This window comes from Mustelus asterias, chromosome 1 (genome assembly GCF_964213995.1).
Source record: "Mustelus asterias chromosome 1, sMusAst1.hap1.1, whole genome shotgun sequence".
Taxonomy (NCBI): Eukaryota; Metazoa; Chordata; class Chondrichthyes; order Carcharhiniformes; family Triakidae; genus Mustelus; species Mustelus asterias.
Genome location: NC_135801.1, coordinates 167250462 through 167270487, shown reverse-complemented (window position 1 = coordinate 167270487; position 20026 = coordinate 167250462).

Here is a 20026-nt window from a genome sequence, read left to right as displayed (position 1 = left end):
GTTGCCTGGTATGGAGGGCATTAGCTATGAGGAGAGGTTGGAGAAACTTGGTTTGTTCTCACTGGAACAACGGAGGTTGAGGGGCAACCTGATAGAAGTCTACAAGATTATGAGAGGCATGGACAGAGTAGATAGTCAGAAGCATTTTCCTAGGGTGGAAGAGTCAATTACTAGGGGGCACAGGTTTAAGGTGCAAGGGGCAAGTTTTAAAGGAGATATACGAGGCAGATTTTTCTACACAGAGAGTAGTGGGTGCCTGGAACTCGTTGCCGGGGGAGGTAGTGGAAGTGGATACGGTAGTGACTTTTAAGGGGCGTCTTGACAAATACATGAATAGGATGGGAATAGAGGGATATGATCCACGGAAGGGTAGGGGGTTTTAGTTCAGTCGGGCAGCATGGTCGGTGCAGGCTTGGAGGGCCGACGGGCCTGTTCCTGTGCTGTAATTTTCTTTGTTCTTTATTACCTGGTCTAAAATAGCCTGTTCCTGTGTTATAAACATTAATAAGCAGTTTAAGGCGGCAAGGGATGAATTAGAAAATAATGCAGCTACTTAAAAATGCAAACACACTTAATATTGTAGTGGATAAATACACCACAAGAGCTAGTATTAAACAATATGGAACAATGCACCCCAAGTTTGACCTTTGCTTGATCTCAGGCTAGTCAGCTGCAACACCACAATTGTCCTCAGTTTCCCTGCAAACACCTTGGGAAACATTTTAATGCTCAAGATATTATATGAAGGTCCTATGCATGTTTTGTGTGCTCAATTGATAGCACATGCACCTCCAAATCACAAGGTTCTAGGTTCAAGTCCCACTCCAGGGGTTGAACACAAAAATCCATGCTGACATTCCAGTGCAGCGCCAAGGAAACATTGCACTTTCAGAGGTGGCATCTTTCAAATGAAGCGTTTAAATAACGTTCCATCTGCCTGCTTGGGTGGATTAAGACAGTCCAGGGCACAATTTCAAAGAAGATCAGGGGAGTTATCCCTGGTGTGCTGGCCAATATTTATCCATCAATCAACATCACAAAAAAGATTATCGGGTCATTATCACATTGCTATTTGTGGGAGCTTGCTGAGCACAAATTAGCTATGTTTCCTGTGTTACATCATTGACTAAAGTTCATTGGCAATAAAGTGCTTGGAGACATCTGGTGGTCGTGGCTAGAAGTATATAAATGCAAGTCTTTTGTTATATAGGTAAGCTGTTAGACTCGAAAAGGGAAAATCAGCCACTCTAGATTTCTGCACAGTGCTTAGGGCACAATCAAACTTCAAGAAAGGAGGAAGGGAAAACACAGGAACAAAATTATGTTGTTTCAACCTGGTCACAAATAACTTTTAGGGAAGGCAGTGGCATAGTGGTATTGTCATTGGGCTACGTGTAATCCAGAGACCCTGGGTAATGCTCTGGATTCCGGGTTTGAATCCCACCACAGCAGATGGTTAAATTTAAATTCAATTTAAAAAATTCTGGAATCAACGTCTACTGATGACCATGAAGCCATTGTTGATTGTCGTAAAACCCATCTCATTCACTTTTACGTCCTTTAGGGAAGGAAATCTGCTACCCTTATCTGGTCTGGCCTACGCGTGACTCCAGACCTACAGCAATGTCGTTGACTCTTAAATGCCCTCTGAAATGGTCTAGCAAGCCACTCATTTCAAGGGAAATTAGAAATGGATAATAAATGCTGCCCTAGCTAACGATGCTGCTAAACAAATAAAAGAAACTTAAATCATTCAATGTAAATAATAAGACATAAGAGCAAAACTAGGCCACTCGGCCCATTAAGTCTGCTCCGCCATTCAATCATGGCTGATATTTTTCTCATCCCCATTCTCTTGCCTTTTCCCCATAACCCCTGATCTTATTAATCAAGAACCTATCTATCTCTGTCTTAAAGACACTCAATGACCTGGCCTCCACAGCCTTCTGCGGCACAGATTCACCACTCTAGCTGAAGAAATTCCTCCTCATCTCTGTTTTAAAGGATCTTCCCTTTAACCGGAGGTTGTGCCCTCTGGTTCTAGTTTTTCCTACGGGTGGAAACATCCTCTCCATGTCCACTCTATCCAGGCCTCGCAGTATCCTGTAAGTTTCAATAAGATCCCCCCTCATCCTTCTAAACTCCAACGAGTACAGACCCAGAGTCCTCAACCGTTCCTCATACGACAATAATAATAAATTATACTATTCTGTGAAGAGTCAATGCCATTTTATTGAATCAAGTAAATTATCCAAGCAGTTTTAACTTGAGCTGTCACAAAGTTTTCCTCTGTATCCAAATGTATTTTATTTTTAACCTTTAGTGGTTAAGCAATGTGGCAATTCAGACTGTTTTTAAACTCTACTGTGAAATTAGAATCAAAGCCACAAGGGTAGTGGCTACATTTGGTTTTTAGTACCAAGCCTGTCCAAGAAATGGAAAGAAAAAATTAGGAATGCATATAACAAACTAAGTCTGCATGGGCCCTCATGTGAATGAGGAGACTACAATGATTTAGTAATGTGGTTGTGAAGCTTTGCATGCACCTGTCCAACAGATTGATGCTGTAAAGTGACAGAATAAAAGATTTGAAGGATACTATGAAACATGGCTAAATAGCAATATGTACTTTCAAAGGTATTAGCACTCAATTAACCTGTACACGTAGACATGCACGTGCTGGGATCTTGCGCCCCATTTGTTGTGGGCATCACATCGGCAAGGTTTAAAATAGGTCTGGAGCAACGTGAACAAGGCAAAGGGAACCCACCTGGAGCACACTGTTAAGTACAGTCCCAGAGAGCAGAGGGACATGCCCCGGCAGTACTTAAGCACTGCTCCATGGCACTAGGGGGGATTGCCAGGTGGCAGTGTCAGGAGGGGCCTCCTCTGAAGAGGTCCAGGAAAGGAGTGATGGCAGTTCCTGTGAGCATGGAGGGGGGGGGTTCCTGTGCTCGTGGTGGCGGGGGGGGGGGGGGGGGGGGGTGTTGTTCTCCGTGTGCATGGAGGGGTCCTTGGGTTTTATTTCATAGAATCATAGATTCCCTACAGTGCTGAAGGAGGCCATTCGGTCCATCAAGCCTGCACCGACAACAATCCCAAGTCCTATCCCCGTATACCCCACATACCTACCCTGCTAGTCCCCCTGACATTAAGGTCAATTTAGCATGGACAATCCACCTAACCCGCACATCTTTGGACTGTGGGAGGAAACCAGAGCACCTGGAGGAAATCCACACAGACACAGGGAGAACAAGCTTTCTGATATGCAGTTTTTGATGTTTACCATTAAGGGGGATCAAGTAAGGCCTGTGGAGTTTGGACAATGTTTGCCTGGGAACTATGAATTGAAAGTTTCGACTACTAGAATGACTACTCGGTAAAAGAGAAAAACGAGTTAAAGTACGAGCAGCAGTGAAAGAATACTTCATGCTTAGGGATGGGCAACAAATGCTTGTCAGCAACAGCCATAGCTCATGAACAAAGAAAATGTGCAGCCAATCCAACAGAAACACAATTACAAGTAGATTAATTTAGGATTGATATACAGAGGAAGATGTCTTTTTTAAAGCAAACCAGAGATGAGCAAAGGTCTCTGGGCTTTGTCCAATCGGCCATTTGAAAGGCATCATGTACTCGGTTATTGTTGAAGCTGCCTTGAGAATGGAGGTATGATGGAGCGACTGGAACCTGCTTTACTGTTCAAGGACACTTGCTTATTCGGCTGCCAGCAAAAGATAAGAAAAGGATAACAGCGGAAATTACTTTGCAGAATCATGAGAAATTAAACCAAAGAAGCAACCTAGTTTACCCAGCAACAGGTTCAGAAAAGGGCATAAATTATGCAAGACTAATGATTTTCCTGAGACTGCAAACATCATTCAAGGGAAATGTGGAAAAAAAAAATCAGTCCCTTCAACTCTGCTGGAAAAATGAACTCGATTTGGAATTGTGCTCCCCAGGATAAGGTCACATGACTTGTTACCTGGAAAACCATTGCATGTGAATGTCACTAAAATTATTTAGTGTTTGAAACCATTCTAGAGTCTCATTTCATTCTTGACTTTTTGGGCCCAATAAAAGAAAGCCTAAAGAGGTGAGAATGCTGCCAGAGCCAATGTTGACACTTTGGCTACAGAGCTAATGAGCAAAATCTTAACGAAAAATGACAGAGCGTTGGTTCTGGCATGAAAAACAGAGTGTTTCCTGCCGACAACATCGGTGTGTTTTCGGGCTGAATCATAGAAACGCTACAGTGCAGAAGTAGGCCATTTGGCCCATCGAATTTGCACCGACAACAATCCCACCTAGGCCCAATCCCCATAACCCCACATATTTACCCTACTAATCCCTCTAACCAATGCATCCCAGGACATCAAGGAGCAATTTGGCACGGCCAATGCACCTAATCCGTACATCTTTGGACTGTGAGAGGAAACCACAGCATCCGGTGGGAACCCATGCAGACACGGGGACAATGTGCAAACTCCACACAGACAGTAACCCAAGCCGAGAATCGAACCCAGATCCCTGGAGCTGTGAGGCCGCAGTGCTAACCACTGTGCCACCATGCCGCCGAATGTTATGCCTCATTGGCGATAATTTTTATACCCACGAGTTTCATGCTGCTCCAGCAGTGTGTTCCCTCTGATTCCCCTGCCCCGCTATGACTTAACTGCTGCAAGCACTGGGGAGCTCTATATAAACGGCTCCCCAGCACTTGTTCTGCAACAACTAAAGGGGATGACAGGCAAGGAGGCAGTACCTCACTTTTCAGAGGGGGCCCTCACAAGGATGCTGGATGGAGTGGAGCAGAGGTGGGAAACACTATAACCCTGCTCCAGGAGAGGGCCTTCCAGCAGGGTCACCACCCCTGCCTCGGATGCCGTGGCAGCACTGGTCAGTGCAAGCGCACTCCAGAAGTGGATGGGGCAACAGTGTCGGAAGAAGGTAAATGTCTTCTTTGCTCAGCCAGGGAAAGTGAACCACCCCCAGTCTCCCACTGGAGCCCAACCCTTTCTCTCACTCAACCACCAGTTTCCCCCTTCCCTCCCACAATCACCATGTTCCCCCAGTAGTTGCTATGCTCCTCACACTCCAGCTCCCACCCAAGCCCCACACCTGCCATACTGCATCACCATCTTAAATGTCAACACTCCCAGCTATACCTTTCCTCTCTGTGTCACTGTAGGACAAACTAAATCACAACAGGCGTTAGCGGGCTCAGCCAGCTAGTCATGTCTGAGCTGAGAACGCTCATACGTTTTGAGGACCGAGCCCTTGACCTGGTTGGGGAGGAGGAAGAGCGTGCCTGCGCTGCTGGTGAAGTGGGGACGGCAGAGAAACATGAGAATCCTCAACACATTCATGCCTCAAGTCTCAAGTGAGTAATCAACGTTCCCTCCGTATCCCTTGTAATGCACTGATGCCATGTACCTTCTCTTGCAGGCCGGCCAGTGGAACAGGCCAGACCACCCTCACACACCCTGGACCCACCAGAACTCCAGCAGTTCAGAGGAGACTTCTCCAACCCACCGGTGAAGAGGCTTCACAGCTGTCACCTGTACCCAGTATCAGCGCAGATACTCACACCTTAGTGGGTCCAATAAGTAGGCAGGCTTCTCGATAACTCACAGCACCTAACAACTAAAGGTCCACAGTAGGTGGAGGCTAGGATGTCCCACTGAACCAGCACTTGGAGGGATGCAGAGTTCAGGACTCTGTTGAGCCCCTGACCAATGATGTGCCCCTGGGCCCAGTCATCCCACAGCTGCTGTAGCTGAAAAGACAGACTCATGAGTATCAGGAAGGGAAGACAGCAGCCCTCCTCAGAGAGCAGGGCCTATTGGAAGAGTCCCATTGCCTTGCACCGAGGCCAACACTGCAAGGGTGGCGACCGCAATGGAGACCTTGGTGCAGGATGTGCTTTCCATGGCAGGAGATGTCCGTACCATGGTGCAGGGCTTCGACTGCATAGTGCAGGCACTATGGGAATCCACGAATGTCAGTGTCAGAGGATGACAGAGTTTTTGCATTTAACTTGGCTGCCCTTCCATGCCATGGAGGTGCACAGGGGCCCCTTGGAATGCAAAAGGAAGAGTATCGGCAGAAGGACAGCCCACGGCCCTCCAGCCGGGACTCTGGGCATCTCCAGCTTATCTGACACCCACCTCCCTGAGAGTGACACACCTCCAGCCCTTGACACTGAGGACGGAAGCAGTCAAACATCCGTGCTGCCTGAAAGCATGCCTGGACCCTCAAGGTCCTGGCCCCCAGGGGACGCCCACCAAGGTAATCTCAAGTACAAGGGCATGGAAGTGAGCAGGCCGTCTCAACCTCAGCTGTGAATCCTGGGGATACTCCTATACATACTGAGAAGGTCAGGAAGATTTAAAAACCGTATGCCTTTAGTGGCATGGGTGACTATAGGTATTAATGTAGATAAGTCATCATTTTGTATTGAATGTTTGGCAATAAATTTCACTTCATTCACCCACAGAGCCTCCACCCTGTCAGTTCGTGCCAAACTTGGGCGAACCACCACGCTCATATGGCGCCTCATCCCTCTGGAGTGTGAGAATGCCACGCTATGCCACTCCCACCCTCTTGCCAGCCCCCACTAAGGAACTGCACTTCCTCAGCTACAATATGAACAGGAACACAGGAAGGAGGACACGGGAAGCACTGCTTGCATACCAGCCTTCACAACGCCTTTGAAGCCAGGGACTCACCAACATGAGAGGAAGGCAAGTCCTGCAAGTAACCCCTCCCAACCTTTCTCCCCGAAATGGCGATTCTGGAACCCCCACCCCCAGCTTCAAGTTGAACTTATCCGTGTCCCCCAAGTCCCCTCTGTATGTCCACTGAGCAGTGCACACCACGGAGGGTGCTGGCTGCCTGAGCACTCGCCTCAAAAATCCCCCTCAGAGATGAATTCACCAGGTTCACGTTATGTAAACCTGTTGTTGGCGTGACGTCATGCTGGCACCCGCTGAATATCCGGTCGGGGGAAGTCCCGGAGAGACTGCTCGCTATGATTACTAATGTATTAAAATGAGCTTTCTGTGGTCCTGGAGCATGTTTCACACCACTCCACCAGCGAGGGGCTGGTAAGATCAGAACTCAGAAACTCGCCGGCGCGAACTGCGTTCTCTGGATTTTGAGCACGTGTTGCCATTCCTGTAGACGGAGAATACAGGCTCAGAATCTGTTACCATTCACAGTACGGATCTCAGCTTTCTCTGCAAAATTACTTATCCTTTCCTCAAATACGTCAGTTGTCCAAAAGGTTGTTGGGGAGATGACAAGTAATCGTCTCACACTTACTATATAATGGTAAAAGAATTAGTTCACATTAGGTCAACTGCAAAAGCACAACCAGAATTGTATAATCATCATGTGTACCCTGCCCAAAGGCGGGTCCTTGGCTCCAGTCTGTTTCTTCTTAAATGTGCCCAGTCTCTCTGCCTTTTCCTAATTGTAGTCAACAAATTTCTTTGCCCAGTCATTCTCCATAGCACTTCATCCTTTGTGACATTTTCTGTCCAGCTGATCCTTTCCATGCTCTTTCAAAGCCACATTTTGAAACTTTTATATAAAAACAGGATTAGACCATTTGGCTCTTCGAGCCTGCTCCGCCATTTATTTTGACCATGGCTGATCATCGAATTCAATATCCTGATCCTCCTTTCCTCCCATATCCCTTGATCCCTTTAGCTCCAAGAGCTATATCTAATTTCTTTTTGAAATTAGACAATGTTTTGGCCTCAACTACATTCAGTGGTAGTGGATTCCACACATTCACCGCCCTCTGAGTGAAGAAATTTCTCCTCACCTCTGCTGTAAAAGGTTTACCCCTTATCCTCAAACTATGACCCCTAGTTTTGGACTTTCCCACCATTGGGAACATTCTTTCTGAATCTACCCTGTCTAACTCGCAATGAAGGCCAACAAGTTTTAGCAAGTTCGTCTCCTCCTACCATCAGGGTCAAGTCTGACATCTGTACAAAATAACACACCAAATCAAGCTCTCTACTAGTCGCTATTTGAGTTGTTTATTCAGCTTTCCAGTTAGCAACCGTCTCTTTTAACCAAATATAGTCTTTCCCATCACTATTCTTGGCCTTATTTCTTTTTGGCATCACCCTAACCCTAACTATTCGAGCACCACTCATAATGTCGACTTGGAAATATATTGCCGCTCCTTCACTGTCTGCGGGTCAAAATCCTGGAACTCCCTATCTAACAGCATGGTGGATGTACCTACACCACAGGACTGCAGTGGTTGAAGAAGATGCCTCACCACCACCTTCTCAAGAGCAATTAGGGATGGGGAATAAATGCTGGCATAGCCAGCAACACCCATATCCCATGAACAAATTTTTAAAAATATTCCATGTGCAGATATCATACTTCCTCGATACTTGAATTCTTACACCTTTGTTAATTCTCTTTCTTCTATACATGAATAACTTGGTGATCTTGGGATACGCATCACTTTGGCTGATAATTGCATTATAATCCAGTGATTTTCATCCATCTTAAATGGGAAATGGCCCCATCCATTTTCATTTAGAATCATAGGTTATAATTCATAAAATACAAAATGTGGCATATACAGAATGGTCACTGTTACCATGCTCAAACATGAAACGTAGTATACAGGTTTCTACCCACATTCTCCAGTTTGTCCCCTGTGACTGCAGAAAATCAAATCCAGAGAAATGCACCATTGAACCATATAAACATTACAGCACAAAAGGAGGTCATTTGGCCATCTTGTCCATGCCAGCCTGAGGACACTCAGATGCCCTTTCTAATCCCACATCTTCCACTTTTTTAAGGCAGAGAGCGCTGCGGCCAATGGAGATGGTATGTCTGCCAAGACAAAAAGGGTCACTGACTCTTTATTAAACACCTCAAGATTCCAGCCCTGGAAAAATACATCCTTTGTCCTAAACCCAGGAGAAGTGGGAGGTATGTCACATCACTTCAGCCAAGCTGCTAAAACCTGTAATATTGCCATGTGGAATTTAACTCAGGCATCCTATCATTTTACCACCCAACACGGTAGCAGCAGAAAGAGCTCTATGCAGGTAAATTGCCTGGTCTTCATTTATACTGTGCACTATTGGAAACATGGAATTCCTGAATTAGTGCCTGTAAGACTAATTCATCTATGCATGTCTTCATGGCACTGTTAGAGTGCTGCCTCACAGCGCCAGGGACCCGGGTTCGATTCCTTAGGTCACTGTCTATGCGGAGTCTGCACGTTCTCCATGTATCTGCATGGGTTTCCTCCAGGCGCTCCAGTTTCCGACAACAGTCCAAAATACAAGCTGGTTAGGTGCATTGACCATGCTAAAATTCTCCCTCAGGGTACTCAAACAGGCACCGGAGTGTGGCAAATAGGAGATTTTCACAGTAACTTCATTGCCATGTGAATGTAAGTCTACTTGTGATACCAATAAATAAACTTTAAACTTCTTACATCATGGAAGTCCTAGCTTTTGAAAAGACGGATCACACTGCATCAGTTTCAGCCTGCTAACCTCTGAAGGAATACATCATTACACTTTTGATTACTGACTCTGGACTCATGTGAAACCATAACTCTTATTTTTATTGTGGTTTTGTCCTCTATCCCTTTCTTTCCCCTATTCCTCTTTTATTGTATGAACGCAAAACAGGGCAGAGGTCGAGAAATCCCTTTCTGAATTTTGTGTGTACGTAAAATAAACCAACCATCTTATTTTACCTTATCTCGAGTTTTCTGTGGTTACTTCAAACTGAAGGTTTGGGGAAAATATAAAAAAATATAAACTTATAAAGGGGGAAATCAAATATATGGACAGGTAGTAAGAGGAGAAATCATGACTATTTAAATTAACCAACCCCCCACAACTGTCTGTAACACTAGTGGGTTCAAAATTCTTTTGCTCTCCTTCAGTACCTCAGCACTTAAACAATGTTTCTTCAATTAATAAAGTTACAGTAGGAGGAACAAGAAAGCCCTGACAGATTAAAATGGATCTATCAGCGAGTGGCACTTGCTAATTGAGAATGGCATTCCTTAGCTTTTAACTTCCCCACTATAGAACGGTGGCACAGTGGTTAGCACTGCTGCCTCACAGTGCCAAGGACCCGGGTTTGATTCCCGGCTTAGGTCATCGGCTGTGCGGAGTCAGCACATTCTCCCTGTATCTGCGTGGGTTTCCTCCAGGTGCTCCGGTTTCCTCCCAGTCTGAAAGACAAGCTGCTTAGATGCATTGGCCATGCTGAATTCTCCCTCCGTGTACCCGAACAGGTGTTGGAGTGTGGCAACTAGGGGATTTTCACCGTAACTTCATTGCAGTGTTAATTTAAGCCTACTTGTGACACTAATAAATAAACTTTAAACTATAAAATTTGTATTGTTTTTGGAAGAGATAAAGCAATGGCGAGACACATTACCAAAAAGAGCAAGCAAGGAAAAAAATTAGCGGGCCACTCCCATTATCATCCTGGATGATTTTCATAGGGAATCAACAGAAGTCTAGAAATACTTCTAAAATGCCCCTCTTGATCCCAGGTGATTGGTTCAAAAAGAACTAAGAAGAGGAGGGAAAAGAGGAAGAAAATATTCTCTAAAGTATAAAAAGCTTTTATCAAATACTGGTGTACCAGAATTTGTCATTCTCCTTTCCTGCTTTGCAAGTGAAGATTCATCATTTCCATCCCTCCTCCTGCCTGACCCCTGTATTTTTTTAAAGCTTCTAACCTGTAATTTTATCTTGGGTCAAGTATAGAGAATGGAATTCTAGGGTGGGCTGCCAGTCTTTCACACAACAAAGCTTCAAAGAGGGTGTTGTCACTTTTAACATCCTTCTTTGTAACCACAGCAATCGGTTGCATAGAAACGTAGTGATTGTGCACAATTTGGCTTCCAACCCTCAGCTGAAAACCAGTTCACCTCCTGTGCTGCTCATTATTTTGGTGGTCCAAACCCAAAAGCATAACATAGCATGACGCAAGTTCTCTTTTCAGAACGGGGAGGATAGGGGAGGTTTTAAGAGATTAACCTCTGCATGGTTCTGAACGACATTCCTAGTGATTTTCTCTACAGTGAAACTAACCTCTCTCTGTGACCTCCTCTGTCTGAGTTTCTATTCTTACTGTTTTGTTAACATCTCTGTCTCATTGTTGTGCTTCCCGTTTTGACACACAGTTGATTATGCAAGGACTAGGGGACATATATTTAAGATTTTGGGCAAGAGATGCAGGAAGACTGAGAGGAAGAACTTTTTTAATTACACAGTCAATGGTAATGGCCTGGAACTCACTGCCCACAGGGTGGTGGATGTGGAAACAATCAATGATTTCAAAAGGAAATTTGATAGGCATTTGAAGCAACTAAACTAAACTTATAGGGGTTACACAGATTGAGAGGGGGAATGGAACTGACAGGATTGCTCAGCAGGGCACCAGCATAGATTTGATGGGATGAATGGCCTCTTACTGGCTGTAAATGAGTCAATGGTATGATGTAGATGAACCACTTAAAGTTCATCTTTCAAACTATGTCAGTTTGTTTCAAATCATTAGTACCTTTGTATGTAATACCACGGATAAAGATCTGTTAGCAATTCACCCATTCTCCATACCATCACTCATTTAATTACCTGGCATGGAACCACTTCAGGATGCACCTCTGAAGGATATGGGTCTGCAGACTGGTCTTACCTTCCACATTCCTTCTACTGGTACAGCTGGAAGCGTGACCTGTGCCGCTCCAGAGTGTTAGCAATATAATGCAGTTGCAACTCCTCTGTAGCTTGGTTCTTATCATCCTTTTCAGCAATATCATCCTCCTTCTGTGCTGCACATTTCAAAAAGGATAGGTAGAAGACTGAATGGGTGACCATCAACTTTCCTGGGTGTTTTAAAAATTTATTCATGGGATGTAAGGTCAGCATTATGCTCAGTACAAGCATGAGGATATTGGATGTTACTGACTGTAAGATCACACTTAGTGAAAGTGGTCACAAAGCCTTTCAAGGTGGCTGCAACTTTACCATGGGACTATGGGTATTTAAACAGTGGACAATATTTGATTCTGTGGCCAATATTTAGTTAAACATGGGCCTGATAAGGATACTTTGCAGCCTCCTGTGAAGTTTACACATCATTGTCTAAGTATGAATACAATAATCTAGAACTAGGAGATACGGTGTAAAAATAAGAGGTTGCTCATTTGAAATGGAGGTGAGGCAAAATGTTTTCTCTTAGAGAGTGGTGAGTCTTTGGAATTCTCTTCCTGAAAAGGCAGTGGAAGCAGAGTTTTGAATATTTTTCTTAAGGCAGAGGTGGATAGATTCTTGGTAAGCAAGGAGGTGATAGGTTATTGGTGAGGGAGGGGTAGGCACAATACAGATTTGAGGTTACTATCAGATCAGCCAAGATCATATTAAGTGGCAGAGCAGGCTCAAGGGGCCAAATGGCCTACTCCTTGTTCGTCTGCTCATACGTATGAAACAGATCTCTGGACTGTTGGCCTCCGAGTGCCATATTTTAAACAAAGGAAAATATTTGAGCTCAAATTGGGGTAGATGCAAGTGTGAATGACCATTGTCACCTGCTACTGTATTCTGGTGGTCTGGATTTTGGAGGTACCCTGCAGTCACGTGATTGAAATTAATTTCAGGGACTGCAGTTTAAAATGTGAACAAAGCAAATCCTACAAAGGGAGATCTGAAACTCCAAGAAATATTTGAAACTGAACTATCATAGCTGACAGTCTACTAATGCAGACAAAGTACAGTACTTCGAGCAACTTCCAGGTCCACCCGAGAACCAATTTCCTGGTTATTCATCTATAAGAGACAAAGAACAAAGAACAAAGAACAATACAGCACAGGAACAGGCCCTTCGGCCCTCCAAGCCCGCGCCGCTCCCCGGTCCAGGATTGAATCCTGAATCCAGGATCCCCGCCCAATTTTCCAGCCTATCTACATACCAATATCCTATCCACCGAGCTGTCCCTCACAGCTACGATGCTTTGTTCATTACAACCTATTAACTTACCCCCACCCCCCCATTCCAGACCATGTGATCTCCAGGGAGAGGCGAAAACCCAGAGTGAAAAACCCCAGGGCCAATATGGGGAAAAAAAATCTGGGAAATTCCTCTCCGACCCCCTGAGGCGATCGAAACGAGTCCAGGAGATCACAATGGCCCCGATCGGAAAATGCTTCCCAACCCTAGTCATTTCCACTTCCACGAACACCATATGAATTCCCTGCCCCCGAGACAGGTTCCCAACTATCCGCAGTCTCACTCTGTACTGGCACCAGCAAGATGATCATAGAATGAAGCCTTGAAACGAGAAACCAGGAACAATTAGCCCGCGCCGCTCCCTGGTCCAAACTAGACCACTCTTTTGTATCCCTCCATTCCCACTCCGTTCATATAGCTGTCTAGATAAGTCTTAAACGTTCCCAGTGTGTCCGCCTCCACCACCTTGCCCGGCAACACATTCCAGGCCCCCACGACCCTCTGTGTGAAATATGTCCTTCTGATATCTGTGTTAAACCTCCCCCCCTTCACCTTGAACCTATGACCCCTCGTGAACGTCACCACCGACCCGGGGAAAAGCTTCCCACCGTTCACCCTATCTATGCCTTTCATAATTTTATACACCTCTATTAAGTCTCCCCTCATCCTCCGTCTTTCCAAGGAGAACAACCCCAGTTTCCCCAATCTCTCCTCATAACCAAGCCCCTCCATACCAGGCAACATCCTGGTAAACCTCCTCTGTACTCTCTCCAAAGCCTCCACGTCCTTCTGGTAGTGTGGCGACCAGAACTGGACGCAGTATTCCAAATGCGGCCGAACCAACGTTCTATACATCTGCAACATCAGACCCCAACTCTTATACTCTATGCCCCGTCCTATAAAGGCAAGCATGCCATATGCCTTCTTCACCACCTTCTCCACCTGTGACGTCACCTTCAAAGATCTGTGGACTTGCACACCCAGGTCCCTCTGCGTCTCTACACCCTTTATGGTTCTTCCATTTATCGTGTAGCTCCTCCCTACATTATTCCCACCAAAATGCATCACTTCGCATTTATCAGGATTGAACTCCATCTGCCATTTCCTTGCCCAAATTTCCAGCCTATCTATATCCTTCTGTAGCCTCTGACAATGTTCCTCACTATCTGCAAGTCCTGCCAGTTTTGTGTCGTCCGCAAACTTACTGATCACCCCAGTTACTCCTTCTTCCAGATCATTTATATAAATCACAAACAGCAGAGGTCCCAATACAGAGCCCTGCGGTACACCACTAGTCACAGGCCTCCAGCCGGAAAAAGACCCTTCCACTACCACCCTCTGTCTTCTATGACCAAGCCAGTTCTCCACCCATCTAGCCACCTCCCCCTTTATCCCATGGGATCCAACCTTTTTCACTAGCCTACCATGAGGGACTTTGTCAAATGCTTTACTAAAGTCCATATAGACAACATCCACGGCCCTTCCTTCGTCAACCATTTTGGTCACTTCTTCAAAAAACACCACCAGGTTCGTGAGGCATGACCTCCCTCTCACAAAACCATGTTGACTATCGTTAATGAGTTTATTCCTTTCTAAATGCGCATACATCCTATCTTTAAGAATCTTCTCCAACAACTTCCCCACCACGGACGTCAAGCTCACCGGCCTATAATTACCCGGGTTATCCTTCCTACCCTTCTTAAATAACGGGACCACATTGGCTATCCTCCAATCCTCTGGGACCTCACCTGTGTCCAGTGACGAGACAAAGATTTGCGTCAGAGGCCCAACGATTTCACCTCTCGTCTCCCTGAGCAGCCTTGGATAGATTCCATCAGGCCCTGGGGATTTGTCAGTCTTTATATTCTCTAACAAACCTAACACTTCCTCCTTTGTAATGGAGATTTTCTCCAACGGTTCAACACTCCCCTCCGAGACACTCCCAGTCAACACATCCCTCTCCTTAGTGAATACCGACGCAAAGTATTCATTTAGGATCTCCCCTACCTCTTTGGGCTCCAAGCATAAGTCCCCACTTTTGTCCCTGAGAGGTCCGATTTTTTCCCTAACAACCCTTTTGTTCCTAACGTATGAATAAAATGCCTTGGGATTCTCCTTAATCCTGTCTGCCAAGAACATTTCGTGACCCCTTTTTGCTCTTCTAATTCCCCGTTTGAGTATTTTCCTACTTTCATTATACTCCTCCAGAGCTCCCTCCGTTTTTAGCTGCTTGGACCTAACATACGCCTCTCTTTTCCTTTTGACCAGTCCCTCAATTTCCCTGGTTATCCACGGTTCTCTAATCCTACCCTTCCTATCCTTCTTTTTTACAGGCACATGCTTGTCCTGTAGCCCTAACAACCGTTCCTTAAAAGACTGCCACATACCAGATGTGGATTTACCCTCAAACAGCCTCTCCCAATCAAGAGCTGCCAATTTCTGCCTGATCCCAATAAAGTTAGCCTTCCCCCAATCCAACACCTTACCCTTGGGACACCACTCATCCTTTTCCATCACTATCCTAAAGCTAACAGAATTGTGGTCACTATTTGCCACATGTTCCCCAACCAAAACTTTGAAGACCTGACCGGGCTCATTCCCCAGCACCAGGTCCAGTATAGCCCCCTCTCTAGTTGGGCTGTCCACATATTGTTCCAACGAACCCTCCTGTACACATTTTACAAATGCCTCACCATCCAGAGTCCCTGCCCTCAGCGATTTCCAGTCTATACCAGGGAAATTGAAGTCTCCCACTACAACAACCCTATATTTCCTGCACCTATCCAGTATCTCCTGACATATCCATTCTTCCACTTCCCTTGGGCTGTTGGGGGGCCTGTAGTACACCCCCAACATAGTGACTGCGCCTTTCCTGTTTCTAAGCTCCACCCAGAGTGACTCGCTACACGACTCCTCCGAATTGTCCTCCCTCTGCACCGCTGTAATATGCTCTCCAACCAATACCGCTACTCCCCCACCTCTTTTGGCCCCTCCTCTGTCTCGCCTAGACTTTGCAGCTTCACAAGGATGTTTTGTTTCTAAAAGACCTTCACTCTAACTCAAGTATGAAGTCAACTAAGAGACATAAGGCCTGCATCGATATAGAGGCTGAGTTATATTTTTCTGATTACAGTGTTATGATCATTGACCAGACTCCGAGATTTTTGGTGAGATCCAGTTAGGACCAATGACATACTGTTTAAAGTCGACAAAATTTGAGATTCACGACACTTGCTCAGAGAATAAAGCCACCAGATTCCACAGGTTTTGAACAAACTGACTGACAGAATTTTTACAGTGCAAAAGGAGGCCATTCGGCCCATTGATTCTGCACTGGTTCTCTAAAAGAACATTCCATCTACTCCCCCGCTTTATCTCTGTAACCTTGCATATTCTTTCTTTTCAGATAGCAATCCAACTTCCTCTTGAATACCTTAATCAAACCTGCCTCCACCACCCTCTCAGGAAATTCATTCCAAACTTTCACCCTCTGGGTGAAAACATTTTTCTAACACTTTTACTCCTTTGCCAATTATTTTGAATTTGTACCCTCTAGTTCTTGATACTCTCGAATGAGAATAGTTTTTCACTACTTACCCTGTCCAAACCCTTCAGGATCTTGAATACCTCTATCAATTCTCCTCTCAGCCTTATTTTCTCCAAGGAAAACAGTTCCAACTTCTCTAATTTATCCTCACAGCTACAGTCATTCTTGTGAATCTCCTCTGTACTCACTCCAATGCTTTCACATCCTTCCTCAAGTAAGGTACCCAGCACTAGATGCCACAGATTAGGCCTAACTAGTGTCTTGTACAAGATCAACATGATCTCCTTACTCTTGTACTCCTTATCCATATTAATAAAACCTAGGACACTTAATGCTTCATTAACTGCTCTCTCAACATGCCCTAACTACACAAAGCTATCAAATGATTCCTGGGACTTCCCTTGAGCCCCAATTATACAGTGGCGGCTAACAGCAATACTTTTGCTGTCTGAAGTCTGTTAACAGCAGCACTGTTTCAGTATGGCCTTTTTCCCTGCTGCAGAACACTCACTCCCCCAGCAAACACACAGATAAATTGAAACCCTAGAACTTTCTTAGCTAATTTCACCCATCACCATGACGACATAGCCTTCCAGGGCTCACTGAATGCTTTTAAATTAATTGCAGCTTTAACTCCTGAAACAAAACAACTCTCTGGTCCTATTGGCAAGTCGTTACAGTACATCTTGTAAATGAAATGCTGTGTGCTGGTGGTGGAGAAAATATGTAAATTGGTGGGTTACTTTATCCTGGATGCTGTCAAGCTTCCTGAGTCATTTAAGGGACAGAGAAGGAGGTGGAAGGTTCATCAGGTGTGCTGCTTCACAGGATGCCAGGGTTATAGCATGTGTGCTTAATCAATACTTTCTCACTGTCAGAAGTTGAGTATCACTCCGTGAGGTATTTAGCCATGTCCTCATAGAGGGTCGAGGTCTTTAAATATAGGTAAACCTCCCCGAGTGTTTGTTTTAGACACACTCTACATCAAATTTTCCTGCAAAGAAGTTCAGTTATTAAGAGGTAAGACAGGCAGTTAAAGCTTGGGTAGCATGTGACATTGGAGAAATGAAGAAAGAGTTACCGGGGGGTTGGGTAATGTAAAATGGCTTTGAGGTTGTGGAAGGCAGTCTTTGTGTGAATTTGGGGTGCATTGAAGCAATAGTGCCAAATAGGGAGTTGGAAGGAAGGGTTATTCATAAGATCATAAGTATAGCTTTAAGAGGGTGAACAAATGTGCAGCTGCTTAGGGTAGACAACGAAGGTGTGCAAGGCATACAATGGGTCTGCTTTCTGTCCTGAAGTGATAGCGGGCCACCTTCCTGAACCCCTGCAGTCCATGTGCATAGGTATACCCACAGTTCTATTGGTGAGGGAGTTCCAGGATTTTGACCAGTAATGAAGGAAGTATATACTTCCTTTTAAGTCAGGATGGTGCGCGGTTTGGTGCAAACTTGCAAGTGATTGTATTCCCTTATATCTGCTGTACTTTTTTTAAATAGGACACAGGAACATAAGAAATAGGAGCACGGGTAGATCATTTGGTTCCTTGAACCTGCTCTGCCATTCAATAAGATCATGGTTGATCTGATTATGACCTGAACTTCACTTTCCTGGTTAGCCTCCCATAATCCTTGACTCTATTCATAAAATCCCTACAGTATAGAAAGAGGCCATACAGCCCATCAAGTTTACACCAACTCTCTGAAAGACCATCCCACCCGGGCTCTCCCTTTGGCCCGATCTCCATAATTCTATGCATTTAACATGGCCAATTGACCTAACTACACATCTTTAGACACTAAAGGGCAATTTACCTAACCTGCACATCTTTGGACTGTGGGAGGAAACCGGAGCACCAGGAGGAAACCCATACAGACATGGGGAGAATGTGCAAACGCCACATAAACAGTCACCCAAGGCTGAATCAAACCTGATCCTCAGGAGTGAGAGTCAACAGTGCTAACCACTATGACACCGTGCCGCCCATTAGTGCTGCACTAACTATCAACTGTGAGGGCGAGGTTTTATAAGTAGCGGTGCACAGTACAAAGACAAGGAGGCAATGTTGAACTTTTTTTTTTAAGAAGAGAAAATAGTTGGTTTCATGTTCCTGCCTCAAAAGAATATTGTGCCTAATTATTGCCTGTCAAGGACAGGCTAGGGTACAGAAGAGACTTAACTAAGGTGATAACAGGATTGAGATAATTTAGTTTTGAAAAGAGACCAGAGAAACTGGGGTTCATTTCGTTCAAGGAGAACTGGTCAATTAAAGCAAAGAAATAATTTTAATAAAGTAAATGCGTTGGGGGGAGGGGGGGGTGGGAAGGGGTGGGAACTATTTCTGACAGCTAATATGTTGCAACCAGAGAGGAGGAATTTTAGAGAACCAAAGTGTGTTACTGGGATAAGGAATGACCTTCAAGAAGCAGTGGTTGATGCATATTAGTATTTAAAAGGGAAGTGGATAAATATTTTAAAAGGAAAGAAATTAAAAGGATATGTGAAAAGGGTAGAAGTGTGGAACAGCCCTTGTTGATCAAAAATCTTTTGAACCCAGCACAGTGGTTAGCATTGCTGCCTCACAGCACCAGAGACCTGGGTTCAATTCACTCTCCACCTGTTAAATTCTTGCCCACTTGCTTCACCTATCCATATCCCTTTTCAGAATCTTTATATGCACCTATTTTTGCATCAGCAGCAAATTTGGCTACAATACACTCTGCTCCTTAATCCAATCATTAATATAGATCCAAAATAGTTGAAGCCTCAGCATATATTCCTACTAGTTACAGTTTGCCGACCTGAAAATGATCCCTTTTCAGTTAATTAGCCGATAGTCTATCCATGCTATGAGGTACCCCCACCCCCTCAAATGGAGCATAGGGACTAAAACATGCGTCAATCCTGTCACCGTTCATCCGGCCTGCCCCACCAGCCCAGATCAGTTTCCCACGCAGACCGAGTGGAAACCTTTTATTATTACAAACAGCTCATTTTAACATAATTAGTGGGCTTGAAGCTCGATTCAAAGCACTCCTTTGATTTGATTTGATTTATTATTGTGACATGTATTGACATACAGTGAAAAGTATTGTTTCTTGCGCGCTATACAGACAAAACGTAACGTTCATAGAGGAGAGAGTGCAGAATGTAGTGTTGCAGTCATAGCTAGGGTGTAGAGAAGAATCAACTTAATGCAAGGCAAGTCCATTCAAAAGTCTGACAGCAGCAGGGAAGAAGCTGTTCTTGAGTCGGTTGGTACATGACCTCAGACTTTTGTATCTTTTTCCCGATGGAAGAAGGTAAAAGAGAGTGTGTCTGGGTGCGTGGAGTCCTTGATTATGGTGGCTGCTTTTCTGAGGCAGTGGGAAGTGTAGACAGCATCAATGGATAGCAGGCTGATTTGCGTGACAGACTGGGTTTCATTCACGACCCTTTGTAGTTTCT